This window comes from Oncorhynchus nerka, unplaced genomic scaffold (genome assembly GCF_034236695.1).
Source record: "Oncorhynchus nerka isolate Pitt River unplaced genomic scaffold, Oner_Uvic_2.0 unplaced_scaffold_949, whole genome shotgun sequence".
Taxonomy (NCBI): Eukaryota; Metazoa; Chordata; class Actinopteri; order Salmoniformes; family Salmonidae; genus Oncorhynchus; species Oncorhynchus nerka.
Genome location: NW_027040361.1, coordinates 51,337 through 72,334, shown reverse-complemented (window position 1 = coordinate 72,334; position 20,998 = coordinate 51,337). Strand labels below are relative to the sequence as shown.

Below are 20,998 nucleotides of genomic sequence, written 5' to 3'. Positions count from 1 at the left end.
CCTATACTCTAGTCTAGTCTAGACAGACAGGTTGCCTTCCACTATGTACCAATGTTCCAGCATAGGTCTGGGATTTCCAAGACTTACCTATATGCCCACCTAAACATGTATTTATTACATATTTGACATGGGTACACCTCTAACCTCATCTCCAGTCTGATTCTGGTAAACCAACAGACTAGGCTACTATTCAGACAATCAGCAAAACACCAGCAAATCATCTCTGTTGCGTGAAACACATTTATATTTAACGTTAAAAGACAGAGACAGGTAAAAGAGACAGCTGTGTTACAAAGATAGACATCATCATTGCACATGAAACAAAGTAGTTATTCCTGTTGGTCAAAATACCACAAAACAAAATGGAGGACATACTTTATAGCCTGTGTGCCAGATCTGTTTGTGCTACCATGTCATGCCACTCATTGTCATGCCAACAGATTGTCTTGACAATTACATCAATGGAGTTGGCAAGAGCACAACCAGAGCTGGACCAGGCTACATACTTTAGGCTGTAAGAAAAGTAGTTCCACATCAGAGAAAGGCGTTAGGAACAGATTTGGCAACTAGAAATTGAGAGAAAATACCTAAATCGTATTTCAAAAATAGAAATTATGCAAAATGATAACACAATTAGAATAAAATAAAAAATTCCTTCATATAGTTTACTCAAATACATATCTGCGATTGTTCCAGATTATTTCAACATATTCTCACGAATACTTTCAATTCAGTCAGCTTCAGGGTAAAAGATTTAAAAGTCATTATAAAAGTAAAGGGTTGTTCGATTGAAAGATGATCATGTTAATTAGAGAAAGAATATTCAAACTTTATTTTACTAGTAGGCAAGTCAGTTAAGAACAAATTCTTATTTTCAATGACGGCCTAGGAACAGTGGGTTAACTGCCTGTTCAGGGGCAGAACGACAGATTTGTACCTTGTCAACTCGGGGATTCGAACTTGCAACCTTTCAGTTACTAGTCCAACGCTCTAACCACTAGGCTACCCTGCTCCTTCTCACAACCAGTTTCTGGTTTCCAAAAAATACATCATTCACTGTCAAACTATGTAGAGCCTCAGTATTCCAATGACAGATTGGCAACCTTTTCACATTTTTAAGGACATGTTTATAGTTTAGAGACAATATATTCCCAAAGATCCTGACAAATCAGGGTGCATAACATTTTGTATAAAACAGTTAATAACATATAATTGTCCTTTCTAGAGGGACAACCTTCCATTTCCAACATCTAAAAACTGCTTCAACAAACAATTAGTCTGAGTAGAAGTGGAATTGTGGAACAGAGTTGATACATTAGTGAGTTAGTACAACATAATTTCCCCCCATACATCAGAGTAAATCATTTCCAGCAAACAGCAATAGTGATTCATTACAAAGAAAAAAAGAAATACATTTGACCAGATAGATAAACGAGGCCACATTGGCCCATATAGGATCAAATTAAAGTACGCTGTAGTACGCTGTATAGTACGCTGTACTATCAAATGCCTGCTCCATTCTCATGTCAGAACTCAAAACATTGAGCCACGCCACCACTAGGTGGCAGCAGAACCACTACACCACGCCACCACTAGGTGGCAGCAGAACCACTACACCACGCCACCAATAGGTGGCAGCAGAACAACTACACAACGCCACCACTAGGTGGAAGCAGAACCACTACGCCACACCACCACTAGGTGGCAGCAGAACCACTACGGCACGCCATCAATAGGTGGCAGCAGAACAACTAAACAACGCCAAAATTTTAGTCATTTGGAAAACATACACGTATCCCATAGACTGTATAAGATGTATCTAGCAACAGGAAAAGGCTGCTCTAACAACTTTGGCAGTTTCCAACATGTCCAAGGATTTTGATAAATACTAGTCAATAATGAGAGCATGCCTTTATCAATGCCATGTGTCGTCACAAATGGCTATCTATTCCTTACATAATGTAATGCTTTTAACCAGAGCCCTATGGGGCAAAATGTAGTGCCCTATATAGGGAACCGGGTGCTGGGCTCAGGTTAAAAGAAGTGCACTATGTAGGGAACAGGCTACCATTTGTAACATAGCCTGTCTGACCATGCTTCCTCTCAATTCAAAAAGAAAAAGTTCCAAAGAACGTATGGTTTGGTTTCTTCAGTAAATGAAACCCATAGTAGCAAGGGTCTGGGACATCACTGATGGAGGCAACAGAAAGGATAGAAGGATAGTTGGCCTCGGTCTGCACTTTAACAGTTTAGTAAATGGAGTGTGCTCACCACCATATTTCTAAAGTCCATTTAAGGCAGATGTCCACGTAGTCCTGCACTGATGTCAATCTGAGACAAAGTGAAAATCAAATTTAAGTAGAAGATAGGATTTGCTCTAATTGAACCTGCACTATATCGACACAGATCCTTATGGTCCTAAATCCAATATTAGATACAGGCACCATAGTAGGCCATTGGGTCAGTATGTTCCCAGTACATAAACAGAAAGTCAACTGTGGCTCTTCCTCAATATTTACCCCAAATATTTGAGAGACTTTTGTCATTCCAGGGGTTAATGTTTCACGTTCTGTGTTGACTATCGACAGAAAACAAACAAAAAACTCCAGGTCAGTTAGTAAAAATGATTCTCCTTCCCATCTGCCTTGTGAGGTCACAGCCATGTCATGGTTAGGAGAGATTCCCTTTTTTAGATTCAGACCACTCTCACCCAAAACCAGAAAGCAGCCTGGATTCATTGTAAAGGGCGAGGCTAACCTTCCTGTGGCTTTTAAATACACTCTTAGAATACTCCAAATAGGAAGTACCACTATATAAAACTAACTTTATCTAGGGCACTTTTTTCCTAGAAGTGAAATGACTCATGAACTGTTTTAAGAGGTATGGTAAAGGTGATCCGAGTTGATTCAGAGACGATTCGGTTGACTCGGTCGTGTCACGAGTAGCAGCAGCAGCATCGTAACCTTAGACACCAGAGGGGGCTGGTGAGGGGAGGACGGCTAATAATAATGTCTGGAATGGAAAAAAAAACATATATTTGATGTGTTTAGATACGATTCAATTCATTTCGTTCCAGCCCTTGCTATGAGCCCGTCCTCCGAATTGAAGTGCCACCAGCCACCACTGATTGTAACCATAGAGACAGAATTCACAGTTGTTTTACGAGTTCACAGGACAGACTCAATGGCTTCCGCGGTCTCCCTGGGGGATTGGTCGCCTGCTGAACCCAGGGTTTGGTGCGTGACGAGCGGGGAGGTCTCCTCGTCAGCCTGGGTGTTGGCCACCGCTTCCACCAGGACCTCCGCTAGCTCCTCCCCCAGGTGTTGTTTCTTCATCTCCTGTTGGTTGATGTGGTGGAGGATCCCTGCCCCGAGGGCGTCTCCCTCCACGTTCACTACGGTGGTGGTGCGGTCCCTGAAAACACCCACGCACATAAGTACACGCACATGTACATACGCACACGTACACACACACAATTTATTAGGATACTTTTTGTCAGAAGCTAAGCAGTATATCAAGCCGGCTAAGATGAATCAGGAGCTCTCTTTAACTGTTAGCATACATCTAATGTAACATAACCACAGTTGCTATGCAGAACACATATATTTCTGTACAGGTCTACTGTCTACTGTACAGGTCTACTGTCTATTGTCTACTGTACAGGTCTACTGTCTACTGTACAGGTCTACTGTCTACTGTACAGGTCTACTGTACAGGTCTACTGTCTACTTTACAGATCTACTGTCTACTGTACAGGTCTACTGTCTACTGTACAGATCTACTGTCTACTGTACAGGTCTACTGTCTACTGTACAGGTCTACTGTCTACTGTCTACTGTACAGATCTACTGTCTACTGTACAGATCTACTGTCTACTGTACAGGTCTACTGTCTACTGTACACTGTCTACTGTACAGGTCTACTGTCTACTGTACACTGTCTACTGTACAGGTCTACTGTCTACTGTCTAGGTCTACTGTCTACTGTACAGATCTACTGTCTACTGTACACTGTCTACTGTACAGATCTACTGTCTACTGTACAGGTCTACTGTACAGATCTACTGTCTACTGTACAGGTCTACTGTACAGGTCTACTGTCTACTGTACAGATCTACTGTCTACTGTACAGGTCTACTGTCTACTGTACAGGTCTACTGTCTACTGTACAGATCTACTGTCTACTGTACAGGTCTACTGTCTACTGTACAGATCTACTGTCTACTGTACACTGTCTACTGTACAGGTCTACTGTCTACTGTACAGATCTACTGTCTACTGTACACTGTCTACTGTACAGATCTACTGTACAGGTCTACTGTCTACTGTACAGGTCTACTGTCTACTGTCTACTGTACAGGTCTACTGTCTACTGTACAGGTCTATTGTCTACTGTACAGGTCTACTGTCTACTGTACAGGTCTACTGTACAGGTCTACTGTCTACTGTACAGGTCTACTGTTTACTGTCTACTGTACAGGTCTACTGTCTACTGTACAGGTCTACTGTTTACTGTCTACTGTACAGGTCTACTGTCTACTGTCTACTGTACAGGTCTACTGTCTACTGTACAGGTCTACTGTTTACTGTCTACTGTACAGGTCTACTGTCTACTGTCTACTGTCTACTGTCTAGGTCTACTGTCTACTGTACAGGTCTACTGTCTACTGTCCAGGTCTACTGTCTACTGTCTAGGTCTACTGTCTACTGTACAGGTCTACTGTCTAGGTCTACTGTCTACTGTACAGGTCTACTGTCTACTGTACAGGTCTACTGTCTACTGTCTATTGTCTACTGTACAGGTCTACTGTCTACTGTCTAGGTCTACTGTCTACTGTACAGGTCTACTGTCTACTGTCTACTGTACAGATCTACTGTCTACTGTACAGGTCTACTGTCTATTGTCTACTGTACAGGTCTACTGTCTACTGTACAGGTCTACTGTCTACTGTACAGGTCTACTGTTTACTGTCTATTGTCTACTGTACAGGTCTACTGTCTACTGTACAGATCTACTGTCTACTGTACAGATCTACTGTCTACTGTCTACTGTACAGGTCTATTGTCTACTGTACAGGTCTACTGTCTACTGTACAGGTCTACTGTTTACTGTACAGGTATACAATCTACTGTACAGGTCTACTGTCTATTGTCTACTGTACAGGTCTATTGTCTACTGTACAGGTCTACTGTCTATTGTCTACTGTACAGGTATACAATCTACTGTACAGGTCTACTGTCTATTGTCTACTGTACAGGTCTACTGTCTACTGTACAGATCTACTGTCTACTGTACAGGTCTACTGTCTACTGTCTACTGTACAGGTCTACTGTATCTTACTGGAAATAACACCTGATATTTTGATATAGCAGCTGGCCAAAATGAGTGAGTACATTAAGAGTGTGTCTATGCGTGTGTGTTTGTACATATGTCCATGCAAATGTACATACATGTGTCTGTCCATGTGTGTATGCTTGTCTGTGTGTGTGTGTGTGCTTGTCTGTTTATGTGTGTGTGTGTGTGTGCTTGTCTGTATGTGTGTGTACTTGTATGTGTATGTGTGTGTGTATGTGCGTGCGTGCGTGCGTGCGTGCGTGTGTTTGCTGTATTGGTTCTCTATACTGTACATGTGTTACTCACACGATCCAGTCGACGGCCAGCATGAGTGACAGGTCGTTGGTGGGCAGGCCGATAGCCTCCAGGATGATGGCGATGGTGATGATGCCCCCGGCTGGGATGCCTGCTGCGCCCACACTGGACGCTGTGGCTGTCACACTGTGGGGACAGAGCCACTGCATGTGATACATTGTCAGAGCATCAGACACAGGGTCGCAAAATTCCAACCCACCATTCCTTCTGTCCCCACCCACCCTTCCTTCTGACCCCACCCACCCTTCCTTCTGACCCCACCCACCCTTCCTTCTGTCCCCACCCACCCTTCCTTCTGACCCCACCCACCCTTCCTTCTGACCCCACCCACCCACCCTTCCTTCTGACCCCACCCACCCCTTCCTTCTGACCCCACCCACCCTTCCTTCTGACCCCACCCACCCTTCCTTCTGACCCCACCCACCCTTCCTTCTGACCCCACCAAACATTCCTTCTGACCCCACCAAACATTCCTTCTGACCCCACCCACCATTCTACCATTCCTTCTGTCCCCACCCATCATTCCTTCTGTCCCCACCCACCATTCCTTCTGACCCCACCCACCATTCCTTCTGACCCCACCCACCATTCCTTCTGACCCCACCCACCATTCCTTCTGACCCCACCCCACTCACAGGATGGTGAAGATCTGACCGGCGTTGAGCTCTATGTTGTTGAGCTGAGCGATGAAGACAGCCGCGACACACTGGAAGATGGCCGCCCCGTCCATGTTGACGGTGGCTCCGATGGGAAGGATGAAACGACTGATCCGCTTGTCCACTCCGTTGTTCTCCTCTACACACTTCATCATGGAGGGCAGGGTCGCCGAGCTGAGGAGAGAGATACAGGACACAGTGGTTCAATTACAGCATATTCATCTAGAACATTTTACTGTACTTTACTAGCAACTTCAGTTCCTCTGCTTTGACAATATTTACATGAGTATTCTGCAAGTAAAGATGTATTGAATAGCAAGAGAAGGAAGGGGAGAGAAATAGAGGGAGAATGAGAGCGAGAGAGAGAGACACCTGAAAAACGTATTGTAGTGTAACTTGAACCAAAACCTTTCCATACAGAGAGAGGGTAAATAACACAGAACTAAAATGAATAGAAGTCATGTTACAAGCCATTCTACTCATTCTATTTCTATGGTAAAGACCCTCCAAATAAAATAAAATAGTATTTATATAGCCCTTCGTACATCAGCTTATATCTCAAAGTGCTGTACAGAAACCCAGCCTAAAACCCCAAACAGCAAGCAATGCAGGTGTAGAAGCACAGAATGTCCTGGCTCCCCATTGATTAGATAGAGAGGTGGTGGGGTCCAGAGTCTGAAGATTGAGGTTGGAACAACTCAGCCAAAGGTTTAGGTCACTTACAGCAGGTTACTTGCAGGTCACTTACAGCAGGTCACTTACAGCAGGTCACTTACAGCAGGTCACTTACAGCAGGTCACTTACAGCAGGTTACTTACAGCAGGTCACTTACAGCAGGTCACTTACAGCAGGTTACTTACAGCAGGTCACTTACAGCAGGTCACTTACAGCAGGTCACTTACAGCAGGTTACTTACAGCAGGTCACTTACAGCAGGTCACTTACATCAGGTCACTTACAGCAGGTTACTTACAGCAGGTTACTTACAGCAGGTCACTTACAGCAGGTCTCTTACAGCAGGTCACTTACAGCAGGTCACTTACAGCAGGTTACTTACAGCAGGTCACTTACAGCAGGTCACTTACATCAGGTCACTTACAGCAGGTTACTTACAGCAGGTTACTTACAGCAGGTTACTTACAGCAGAGGATATTTGGAGAAGATGACTGTGTCCCAAATGGCACTACTTTTGACCAGAGCCCAGGTGTATGTTCAGGCTCTAGTCAAAAGTAGTGCACTATAGAGGGAATAGGGTGGGGTGTAGCCTTGGAGACAAAGCCTGCTAGCAATGCACTGCTAATGGACTGTGTTCATAGGGGTGGAGGGATTTACTGGGTAATCAGGTCACACTGGGTTAACAGAAGTGGAGGGATTTACTGGGTAATCAGGTCACACTAGGTTAACAGAAGTGGAGGGATTTACTGGGTAATCAGGTCACACTGGGTTAACAGAAGTGGAGGGATTTACTGAGTAATCAGGTCACACTGGGTTAACAGAAGTAGAGGGATTTACTGGGTAATCAGGTCACACTGGGTTAACAGAAGTGGAGGGATTTACTGGGTAATCAGTTCACACTAGGTTCACAGAAGTGGAGGGATTTACTGAGTAATCAGGTCACACTGGGTTCACAGAAGTGGAGGGATTTACTGGGTAATCAGGTCACACTGGGTTAACAGAAGTGGAGGGATTTACTGGGTAATCAGGTCACACTGGGTTCACAGAAGTGGAGGGATTTACTGGGTAATCAGGTCACACTGGGTTCACAGAAGTGGAGGGATTTACTGGGTAATCAGGTCACACTGGGTTCTGGGTAACAGGTCAAGTGGAGGGATTTACTGGGTAATCAGGTCACACTGGGTTAACAGAAGTGGAGGGATTTACTGGGTAATCAGGTCACACTAGGTTAACACTGGGTTAACAGAAGTCACACTAGGTTGAAGGATTTACTGGGTAATCAGGTCACACTAGGTTAACAGAAGTGGAGGGATTTACTGGGTAATCAGGTCACTAGGTTAACAGAAGTGGAGGATTTACTGGGTAATCAGGTCACTAGGTTAACAGGAGTGGAGGGATTTACTGGGTAATCAGGTCACACTAGGTTAACAGAAGTGGAGGGATTTACTGGGTAATCAGGTCACACTGGGTTAACAGAAGTGGATTTACTGGGTAATCAGGTCACACTGGGTTAACAGAAGTGGAGGGATTTACTGGGTAATCAGGTCACACTGGGTTCACAGAAGTGGAGGGATTTACTGGGTAATCAGGTCACACTGGGTTAACAGAGGTGGAGGGATTTACTGGGTAATCAGGTCACACTGGGTTAACAGAAGTGGAGGGATTTACTGGGTAATCAGGTCACAGGTTCACAGAAGTGGAGGGATTTACTGGGTAATCAGGTCACACTGGGTTAACAGAAGTGGAGGGATTTACTGGGTAATCAGGTCACACTGGGTTAACAGAAGTGGAGGGGAGTTTACTGGGTAATCAGGTCACACTGGGTTAACAGAAGTGGAGGGATTTACTGGGTAATCAGGTCACACTGGGTTAACAGAAGTGGAGGGATTTACTGGGTAATCAGGTCACACTGGGTTAACAGAAGTGGAGGGATTTACTGGGTAATCAGGTCACACTGGGTTAACAGAAGTGGAGGGATTTACTGGGTAATCAGGTCACACTAGGTTAACAGAAGTGGAGGGATTTACTGGGTAATCAGGTCACACTAGGTTCACAGAAGTGGAGGGATTTACTGGGTAATCAGGTCACACTGGGTTAACAGAAGTGGAGGGATTTACTGGGTAATCAGGTCACACTGGGTTCACAGAAGATTTACTGGAGGGATTTACTGGGTTAATCAGGTCACACTGGGTTCACACTAGGGAAGTGGAGGGATTTACTGGGTAATCAGGTCACACTGGGTTCACAGAAGTGGAGGGATTTACTGGGTAATCAGGTCACACTGGGTTCACAGAAGTGGAGGGATTTACTGGGTAATCAGGTCACACTGGGTTAACAGAAGTGGAGGGATTTACTGGGTTAACAGAAGTGGAGGGATTTACTGGGTAATCAGGTCACACTGGGTTAACAGAAGTGGAGGGATTTACTGGGTAATCAGGTCACACTGGGTTAACAGAAGTGGAGGGATTTACTGGGTAATCAGGTCACACTAGGTTAACAGAAGTGGAGGGATTTACTGGGTAATCAGGTCACACTGGGTTAACAGAAGTGGGAGGGATTTACTGGGTAATCAGGTCACACTGGGTTAACAGAAGTGGAGGGATTTACTGGGTAATCAGGTCACACTGGGTTAACAGAAGTGGAGGGATTTACTGGGTAATCCCAGGTCACACTGGGTTCAGAAGTGGAAGATTTACTGGGTAATCAGGTCACACTGGGTTAACAGAAGTGGAGGGATTTACTGGGTAATCAGGTCACACTGGGTTAACAGAAGTGGAGGGATTTACTGGGTAATCAGGTCACACTGGGTTAACAGAAGTGGAGGGATTTACTGGGTAATCAGGTCACACTGGGTTCACAGAAGTGGAGGGATTTACTGGGTAACTGGGTTCAGGTCACACTGGGTTAACAGAAGTGGAGGGATTTACTGGGTAATCAGGTCACACTGGGTTAACAGAAGTGGAGGGATTTACTGGGTAATCAGGTCACACTAGGTTAACAGAAGTGGAGAGGATTTACTGGGTAATCAGGTCACACTAGGTTCACAGAAGTGGAGGGATTTACTGGGTAATCAGGTCACACTAGGTTAACAGAAGTGGAGGGATTTACTGGGTAATCAGGTCACACTGGGTTAACAGAAGTGGAGGGATTTACTGGGTAATCAGGTCACACTGGGTTAACAGAAGTGGAGGGATTTACTGGGTAATCAGGTCACACTGGGTTCACAGAAGTGGAGGGATTTACTGGGTAATCAGGTCACACTGGGTTAACAGAAGTGGAGGGATTTACTGGGTAATCAGGTCACACTGGGTTAACAGAAGTGAAGGGATTTACTGGGTAATCAGGTCACACTGGGTTAACAGAAGTGGAGAGGGATTTACTGGGTAATCAGGTCACACTGGGTTAACAGAAGTGGAGGGATTTACTGGGTAATCAGGTCACACTGGGTTAACAGAAGTGGAGGGATTTACTGGGTAATCAGGTCACACTGGGTTAACAGAAGTGGAGGGATTTACTGGGTAATCAGGTCACACTGGGTTAACAGAAGTGGAGGGATTTACTGGGTAATCCCAGGTCACACTGGGTTAACAGAAGTGGAGGTTCTGGGTAACAGGTCACACTGGGTTAACAGAAGTGGAGGGATTTACTGGGTAATCAGGTCACACTAGGTTAACAGAAGTGGAGGGATTTACTGGGTAATCAGGTCACACTAGGTTAACAGAAGTGGAGGGATTTACTGGGTAATCAGGTCACACTGGGTTAACAGAAGTGGGAGGGATTTACTGGGTAATCAGGTCACACTGGGTTCACAGAAGTGGAGGGATTTACTGGGTAATCAGGTCACTGGGTTCACAGAGGTGGAGGGATTTACTGGGTAATCCAGGTCACACTGGGTTAACAGAAGTGGAGGGATTTACTGGGTAATCAGGTCACACTGGGTTAACAGAAGTGGAGGGATTTACTGGGTAATCAGGTCACACTGGGTTAACAGAAGTGGAGGGATTTACTGGGTAATCAGGTCACACTGGGTTCACAGAAGTGGAGAGGATTTACTGGGTAATCAGGTCACACTGGGTTAACAGAAGTGGAGGGATTTACTGGGTTCAGGTCACACTGGGTTAACAGAAGTGGAGGATTTACTGGGTAATCAGGTCACACTAGGTTAACAGAAGTGGAGGGATTTACTGGGTAATCAGGTCACACTGGGTTAACAGAAGTGGAGGGATTTACTGGGTAATCCAGGTCACACTGGGTTAACAGAAGTGGAGGGATTTACTGGGTAATCAGGTCACTGGGTTCACAGAAGTGGAGGATTTACTGGGTAATCAGGTCACTGGGTTCACAGAAGTGGAGGGATTTACTGGGTTCAGGTCACACTGGGTTAACAGAAGTGGAGGGATTTACTGGGTAATCAGGTCAACTGGGTTAACAGAAGTGGAGGTTACTGGTAATCAGGTCACTGGGTTAACAGAAGTGGAGGGATTTTACTGGGTTAACAGTTAACAGAAGTGGAGGGATTTACTGGGTAATCAGGTCACACTGGGTTAACAGAAGTGGGAGGGATTTACTGGGTAATCAGGTCACACTGGGTTAACAGAAGTGGAGGGATTTACTGGGTAATCAGGTCACACTGGGTTAACAGAAGTGGAGGGATTTACTGGGTAATCAGGTCACACTGGGTTAACAGAAGTGGAGGGATTTACTGGGTAATCAGGTCACACTGGGTTAACAGAAGTGGAGGGATTTACTGGGTAATCAGGTCACACTAGGTTCACAGAAGTGGAGGGATTTACTGGGTAATCAGGTCACACTGGGTTAACAGAAGTGGAGGATTTACTGGGTAATCAGGTCACACTGGGTTCACAGAAGTGGAGGGATTTACTGGGTAATCAGGTCACACTGGGTTCACAGAAGTGGAGGGATTTACTGGGTAATCAGGTCACACTGGGTTAACAGAAGTGGAGGGATTTACTGGGTAATCAGGTCACACTGGGTTAACAGAAGTGGAGGGATTTACTGGGTAATCAGGTCACACTGGGTTAACAGAAGTGGAGGGATTTACTGGGTAATCCAGGTCACACTGGGTTAACAGAAGTGGAGGGATTTACTGGGTAATCAGGTCACACTAGGTTCACAGAAGTGGAGGGATTTACTGGGTAATCAGGTCACACTGGGTTAACAGAAGTGGAGAGGGATTTACTGGGTAATCAGGTCACACTGGGTTAACAGAAGTGGAGAGATTTACTGGGTAATCAGGTCACACTGGGTTAACAGAAGTGGAGGGATTTACTGGGTAATCAGGTCACACTGGGTTAACAGAAGTGGAGGATTTACTGGGTAATCAGGTCACACTGGGTTAACAAGACGTGGAGACTGGGTCAGGTCACACTGGGTTCACAGAGTGGATTTACTGGGTAATCAGGTCACACTGGGTTAACAGAAGTGGAGGGATTTACTGGGTAATCAGGTCACACTGGGTTAACAGAAGTGGAGGGATTTACTGGGTAATACCAGGTCACACTGGGTTAACAGAAGTGGAGGATTTACTGGGTAATCAGGTCACACTGGGTTCACAGAAGTGGAGGGATTTACTGGGTAATCACTGGGTTCCAGGTCACTGGGTTAACAGAAGTGGAGGGATTTACTGGGTAATCAGGTCACACTGGGTTAACAGAAGTGGAGGGATTTACTGGGTAATCAGGTCACTGGGTTAACAGAAGTGGAGGGATTTACTGGGTAATCAGGTCACACTAGGTTAACAGAAGTGGAGGGATTTACTGGGTAATCAGGTCACACTGGGTTAACAGAAGTGGAGGGATTTACTGGGTAATCAGGTCACTGGGTTAACAGAAGTGGAGGGATTTACTGGGTAATCAGGTCACACTGGGTTAACAGAAGTGGAGGGATTTACTGGGTAATCAGGTCACACTGGGTTCACAGAAGTGGAGGGATTTACTGGGTAATCAGGTCACACTGGGTTCACAGAAGTGGAGGGATTTACTGGGTAATCAGGTCACACTGGGTTCACAGAAGTGGAGGATTTACTGGGTAATCAGGTCACACTGGGTTAACAGAAGTGGAGGGATTTACTGGGTAACCAGGTCACACTGGGTTAACAGAAGTGGAGGGATTTACTGGGTAATCAGGTCACACTGGGTTAACAGAAGTGGAGGGATTTACTGGGTAATCAGGTCACACTGGGTTAACAGAAGTGGAGGGATTTACTGGGTAATCAGGTCACACTGGGTTCACAGAAGTGGAGGGATTTACTGGGTAATCAGGTCACACTGGGTTAACAGAAGTGGAGGATTTACTGGGTAATCAGGTCACACTGGGTTAACAGAAGTGGAGGGATTTACTGGGTAATCAGGTCACACTGGGTTCACTGGATTTACTGGGTTCACACAGGTTAACAGAAGTGGAGGGATTTACTGGGTAATCAGGTCACACTGGGTTAACAGAAGTGGAGGATTTACTGGGTAATCAGGTCACTGGGTTAACAGAAGTGGAGGGATTTACTGGGTAAGTCAGGTCACACTGGGTTCACAGAAGTGGAGGGATTTACTGGGTAATCAGGTCACACTGGGTTAACAGAAGTGGAGGGATTTACTGGGTAATCAGGTCACACTGGGTTAACAGAAGTGGAGGGATTTACTGGGTAATCAGGTCACACTGGGTTAACAGAAGTGGAGGGATTTACTGGGTAATCAGGTCACACTGGGTTAACAGAAGTGGAGGGATTTACTGGGTAATCAGGTCACACTGGGTTAACAGAAGTGGAGGGATTTACTGGGTAATCAGGTCACACTGGGTTAACAGAAGTGGAGGGATTTACTGGGTAATCAGGTCACACTGGGTTAACAGAAGTGGAGGGATTTACTGGGTAATCAGGTCACACTGGGTTCACAGAAGTGGAGGGATTTACTGGGTAATCCCAGGTCACACTGGGTTCACAGAAGTGGAGGGATTTACTGGGTAATCCAGGTCACACTGGGTTCACAGAAGTGGAGGGATTTACTGGGTAATCAGGTCACACTGGGTTAACAGAAGTGGAGGGATTTACTGGGTAATCAGGTCACACTGGGTTAACAGAAGTGGAGGGATTTACTGGGTAATCAGGTCACACTAGGTTAACAGAAGTGGAGGATTTACTGGGTAATCCAGGTCACTAGGTTAACAGAAGTGGAGGGATTTACTGGGTAATCAGGTCACACTGGGTTAACAGAAGTGGAGGGATTTACTGGGTAATCAGGTCACACTGGGTTAACAGAAGTGGAGGGATTTACTGGGTAATCAGGTCACACTGGGTTCACAGAGTGGAGGGATTTACTGAGTAATCAGGTCACACTGGGTTCACAGAAGTGGAGGGATTTACTGGGTAATCAGGTCACACTGGGTTAACAGAAGTGGAGGGATTTACTGGGTAATCAGGTCACACTGGGTTAACAGAAGTGGAGGATTTACTGGGTAATCAGGTCACACTGGGTTAACAGAAGTGGAGGATTTACTGGGTAATCAGGTCACACTGGGTTAACAGAAGTGGAGGGATTTACTGGGTAATCAGGTCACACTGGGTTAACAGAAGTGGAGGGATTTACTGGGTAATCAGGTCACTGGGTTAACAGAAGTGGAGGGATTTACTGGGTAATCAGGTCACACTGGGTTAACAGAAGTGGAGGGATTTACTGGGTAATCAGGTCACACTAGGTTAACAGAAGTGGAGGGATTTACTGGGTAATCAGGTCACACTGGGTTAACAGAAGTGGAGGGATTTACTGGGTAATCAGGTCACACTGGGTTCACAGAAGTGGAGGGATTTACTGGGTAATCAGGTCACACTGGGTTCACAGAAGTGGAGGGATTTACTGGGTAATCAGGTCACACTGGGTTCACAGAAGTGGAGGGATTTACTGGGTAATCAGGTCACACTGGGTTAACAGAAGTGGAGGGATTTACTGGGTAATCCAGGTCACACTGGGTTAACAGAAGTGGAGGGATTTACTGGGTAATCAGGTCACACTGGGTTCACAGAAGTGGAGGGATTTACTGGGTAATCCAGGTCACACTGGGTTAACAGAAGTGGAGGGATTTACTGGGTAATCAGGTCACACTGGGTTAACAGAAGTGGAGGGATTTACTGAGTAATCAGGTCACACTGGGTTAACAGAAGTGGAGGGATTTACTGGGTAATCAGGTCACACTGGGTTAACAGAAGTGGGAGGGATTTACTGGGTAATCAGGTCACACTGGGTTAACAGAAGTGGAGGGATTTACTGGGTAACCAGGTCACACTGGGTTAACAGAAGTGGAGGGATTTACTGGGTAATCAGGTCACACTGGGTTAACAGAAGTGGAGGGATTTACTGGGTAATCAGGTCACACTGGGTTCACAGAAGTGGAGGGATTTACTGGGTAATCAGGTCACACTGGGTTCACAGACGTGGAGGGATTTACTGGGTAATCAGGTCACACTGGGTTAACAGAAGTGGAGGGATTTACTGGGTAATCAGGTCACACTGGGTTAACAGAAGTGGAGGATTTACTGGGTAATCAGGTCACACTGGGTTAACAGAGTGGAGGGATTTACTGGGTAATCAGGTCACACTGGGTTAACAGAAGTGGAGGGATTTACTGGGTAATCAGGTCACACTGGGTTAACAGAAGTGGAGGGATTTACTGGGTAATCAGGTCACACTGGGTTCACAGAAGTGGAGGATTTACTGGGTAATCAGGTCACACTGGGTTAACAGAAGTGGAGGGATTTACTGGGTAATCAGGTCACACTGGGTTAACAGAAGTGGAGGGATTTACTGGGTAATCAGGTCACACTGGGTTCACAGAAGTGGAGGGATTTACTGGGTAATCAGGTCACACTGGGTTCACAGAAGTGGAGGGATTTACTGGGTAATCCCAGGTCACACTGGGTTAACAGAAGTGGAGGGATTTACTGGGTAATCAGGTCACACTGGGTTAACAGAAGTGGAGGGGATTTACTGGGTAATCAGGTCACACTGGGTTAACAGAAGTGGAGGGATTTACTGGGTAATCAGGTCACACTGGGTTAACAGACGTGGAGGGATTTACTGGGTAATCAGGTCACACTGGGTTACCCACAGAAGTGGAGGGATTTACTGGGTAATCAGGTCACACTGGGTTAACAGAAGTGAAAAGGGATTTACTGGGTAATCAGGTCACACTAGGTTAACAGAAGTGGAGGGATTTACTGGGTAATCAGGTCACACTAGGTTAACAGAAGTGGAGGGATTTACTGGGTTATCAGGTCACACTGGGTTAACAGAAGTGGAGGGATTTACTGGGTAATCAGGTCACACTGGGTTAACAGAAGTGGAGGGATTTACTGGGTAATCAGGTCACACTGGGTTCACAGAAGTGGAGGATTTACTGGGTAATCAGGTCACTGGGTTAACAGAAGTGGAGGGATTTACTGGGTAATCAGGTCACACTGGGTTCACAGAAGTGGAGGGATTTACTGGGTAATCAGGTCACACTGGGTTAGAGGGGATTTACTGAGTAATCAGGTCACACTGGGTGGAGGGATTTACTGGGTAACCCAGGTCACACTGGGTTCACAGAAGTGGAGGACTGGGTAATCAGGTCACACTGGGTTAACAGAAGTGGAGGGATTTACTGGGTAATCAGGTCACACTGGGTTCACAGAGGTGGAGGGATTTACTGGGTAACCAGGTCACACTGGGTTCACAAGGTGGAGGGATTTACTGGGTAATCAGGTCACACTGGGTTCACAGAGGTGGAGGATTTACTGGGTAATCAGGTCACACTGGGTTCACAGAAGTGGAGGGATTTACTGGGTAATCAGGTCACACTAGGTTAACAGAAGTGGAGGGATTTACTGGGTAATCAGGTCACACTGGGTTAACAGAAGTGGAGGGATTTACTGGGTAATCAGGTCACACTGGGTTCACAGAAGTGGAGGGATTTACTGGGTAATCAGGTCACACTGGGTTCACAGAAGTGGAGGGATTTACTGGGTAATCAGGTCACACTGGGTTAACAGAAGTGGAGGGATTTACTGGGTAATCAGGTCACACTGGGTTAACAGAAGTGGAGGGATTTACTGAGTAATCAGGTCACACTGGGTTAACAGAAGTGGAGGGATTTACTGGGTAATCAGGTCACACTGGGTTAACAGAAGTGGAGGGATTTACTGGGTAATCAGGTCACACTGGGTTAACAGAAGTGGAGGATTTACTGGGTAATCAGGTCACTGGGTTAACAGAGTGGAGGGATTTACTGGGTAATCAGGTCACACTGGGTTAACAGAAGTGGAGGGATTTACTGGGTAATCAGGTCACTGGGTTAACAGAGTGGAGTGGAGGGATTTACTGGGTAATCAGGTCACACTGGGTTAACAGAAGTGGAGGGATTTACTGGGTAATCAGGTCACACTGGGTTAACAGAAGTGGAGGGATTTACTGGTAACCAGGTAAGTTCACACTGGGTCACACTGGGTTAACAGAAGTGGAGGGATTTACTGAGTAATCAGGTCACACTGGGTTAACAGAAGTGGAGGGATTTACTGGGTAACCAGGTCACACTGGGTTCACAGAAGTGGAGGATTTACTGGGTAATCAGGTCACTGGGTTAACAGAAGTGGAGGATTTACTGGGTAATCAGGTCACACTGGTTTGTTCATGTTTATTACTGTCTGTATGCTGATTGGCTGCTTTGTGTGTTTGAGCCGATCTGAATCCTATGCAAAAAAGCTCTTAAACGATGTGGAATGATAATTATTTTCCTGACACTGGTCTAAGACCCAAACAAGATCACTTTGAAGACAGCCAAAGGGAGCATGATAAGATAATTGTTGAGCAGTTGAAAAAACATTTGATTGAAATGGATAACACGATTGAAGAGAAACGCACAGCCCTGCAAGGAGCTGTTAATGATGATGGCATATTTAATGAACTGATGAAAACTAACCGAGCGCTCCAGGACAAGTTGTCTACAGAAATAAAGGAACTTAAAATCAAGATTTTCAACCACGACAAAAAAGACAAGGCCGAGGATAAAGTCTACTTCTGGAGAAACCCTGACGAGGTCCTGCTCCTCCTCTCCATGACAGACGCAGGAGGGATGCCGCTTCCTTCTATCCAGCCCGTCTGACCAACACTACAACCAGCGCCTCATCTGCTTCCAGTGGCAGATGTTTATCCAACGAGAGCCTGGGCCAACGGAAGGGCGGAGGTGGCCGTGGACACGCGCACCGACGAGATGCCGCTGCCTTCTATCCACCCGTCTGACCAACACTACAACCAGCGCCTCATCTGCTTCCAATGGCAGATGTTTATCCAACGAGAGCCTGGGCCAACGGAAGGGCGGAGGTGGCCGTGGACACGCGCACCGACGAGATGCCGCTCCGGCAGAGGTAAGAAGAAAGCGACTACCAGAGGCAGAGGGAGGCGTTCACACGGTCCCAGAACCCACGAGGCTGAGTGTCTTCAATTTATCAAGCAAGATATTGAGCCCTGCCCATGTCTCCTTGCTTTGTAAAGGACACCAGCAGTATGACCTCAGAACAGCTCCCCTCCTTTGTAAAGGTCACCAGCAGTATGATCTCAGAACAGCTCCCCTCCTTTGTAAAGGACACCAGCAGTATGAACTCAGAACAGCTCCCCTCATTTGTAAAGGACACCAGCAGTATGATCTCAGAACAGCTCCCCTCCTTTGTAAAGGACACCAGCAGTATGATCGCAGAACAGCTCCTCTCCTAAAGGACACCAGCAGTATGACCTCAGAACAGCTCCCCTCCTTTGTAAAGGACACCAGCAGTATGATCTCAGAACAGCTCCCCTCCTAAAGGACACCAGCAGTATGATCTCAGAACAGCTCCCCTCCTTTGTAAAGGACACCAGCAGTATGATCTCAGAACAGCTCCCCTCCTTTGTAAAGGACACCAGCAGTATGATCTCAGAACAGCTCCTCCTTTCCTTTAAAGGACACCAGCAGTATGATCTCAGAACAGCTCCCCTCCTAAAGCACACCAGCAGTATGATCTCAGAACAGCTCCCCTCCTTTGTAAAGGACACCAGCAGTATGATCTCAGAACAGCTCCCCTCCTTTGTAAAGGACATCAGCAGTATGATCTCAGAACAGCTCCCCTCCTTTGTAAAGGACACCAGCAGTATGATCTCAGAACAGCACCCCTCCTTTGTAAAGGACATCAGCAGTATGATCTCAGAACAGCTCCCCTCCTTTGTAAAGGACACCAGCAGTATGATCTCAGAACAGCTCCCCTCCTTTGTAAAGGACACCAGCAGTATGATCTCAGAACAGCTCCCCTCCTTTGTAAAGGACACCAGCAGTATGATCTCAGAACAGCTCCCCTCCTTTGTAAAGGACACCAGCAGTATGATCTCAGAACAGCACCCCTCCTTTGTAAAGGACACCAGCAGTATGATCTCAGAACAGCACCCCTCCTTTGTAAAGGACACCAGCAGTATGATCTCAGAACAGCTCCCCTCCTTTGTAAAGGACACCAGCAGTATGATCTCAGAACAGCACCCCTCCTTTGTAAAGGACACCAGCAGTATGATCTCAGAACAGCTCCCCTCCTTTGTAAAGGACATCAGCAGTATGGTCTCAGAACAGCTCCCCTCCTTTGTAAAGGACATCAGCAGTATGATCTCAGAACAGCTCCCCTCCTTTGTAAAGGACACCAGCAGTATGATCTCAGAACAGCTCCCCTCCTTTGTAAAGGACACCAGCAGTATGATCTCAGAACAGCTCCCCTCCTTTGTAAAGGACATCAGCAGTATGATCTCAGAACAGCTCCCCTCCTTTGTAAAGGACATCAGCAGTATGATCTCAGAACAGCTCCCCTCCTTTGTAAAGGACATCAGCAGTATGATCTCAGAACAGCTCCCCTCCTTTGTAAAGGACACCAGCAGTATGATCTCAGAACAGCTCCCCTCCTTTGTAAAGGACACCAGCAGTATGATCTCAGAACAGCTCCCCTCCTTTGTAAAGGACATCAGCAGTATGATCTCAGAACAGCTCCCCTCCTTTGTAAAGGACACCAGCAGTATGATCTCAGAACAGCTCCCCTCCTTTGTAAAGGACACCAGCAGTATGATCTCAGAACAGCTCCCCTCCTTTGTAAAGGACACCAGCAGTATGATCTCAGAACAGCTCCCCTCCTTTGTAAAGGACACCAGCAGTATGATCTCAGAACAGCTCCCCTCCTTTGTAAAGGACATCAGCAGTATGATCTCAGAACAGCTCCCCTCCTAAAGGACATCAGCAGTATGATCTCAGAACAGCTCCCCTCCTTTGTAAAGGACATCAGCAGTATGATCTCAGAACAGCTCCCCTCCTTTGTAAAGGACATCAGCAGTATGATCTCAGAACAGCTCCCCTCCTTTGTAAAGGACATCAGCAGTATGATCTCAGAACAGCTCCCCTCCTAAAGGACATCAGCAGTATGATCTCAGAACAGCTCCCCTCCTTTGTAAAGGACATCAGCAGTATGATCTCAGAACAGCTCCCCTCCTAAAGGACACCAGCAGTATGATCTCAGAACAGCTCCCCTCCTAAAGGACACCAGCAGTATGATCTCAGAACAGCTCCCCTCCTTTGTAAAGGACATCAGCAGTATGATCTCAGAACAGCTCCCCTCCTTTGTAAAGGACATCAGCAGTATGATCTCAGAACAGCTCCCCTCCTAAAGGACACCAGCAGTATGATCTCAGAACAGCTCCCCTCCTTTGTAAAGGACATCAGCAGTATGATCTCAGAACAGCTCCCCTCCTTTGTAAAGGACATCAGCAGTATGATCTCAGAACAGCACCCCTCCTTTGTAAAGGACATCAGCAGTATGATCTCAGAACAGCTCCCCTCCTTTGTAAAGGACATCAGCAGTATGATCTCAGAACAGCACCCCTCCTTTGTAAAGGACATCAGCAGTATGATCTCAGAACAGCTCCCCTCCTTTGTAAAGGACACCAGCAGTATGGTCTCAGAACAGCTCCCCTCCTTTGT

General features: G+C 46.2%; 1 pseudogene; it reads right to left on the bottom strand.

Annotated features, from left to right (window-relative positions):
* Positions 1-217: 217 nt before the first annotated feature.
* LOC135570657 (neutral amino acid transporter A-like) overlaps positions 218-20,998 on the bottom strand; it is a 32,859-nt pseudogene continuing 12,078 nt past the window's right edge.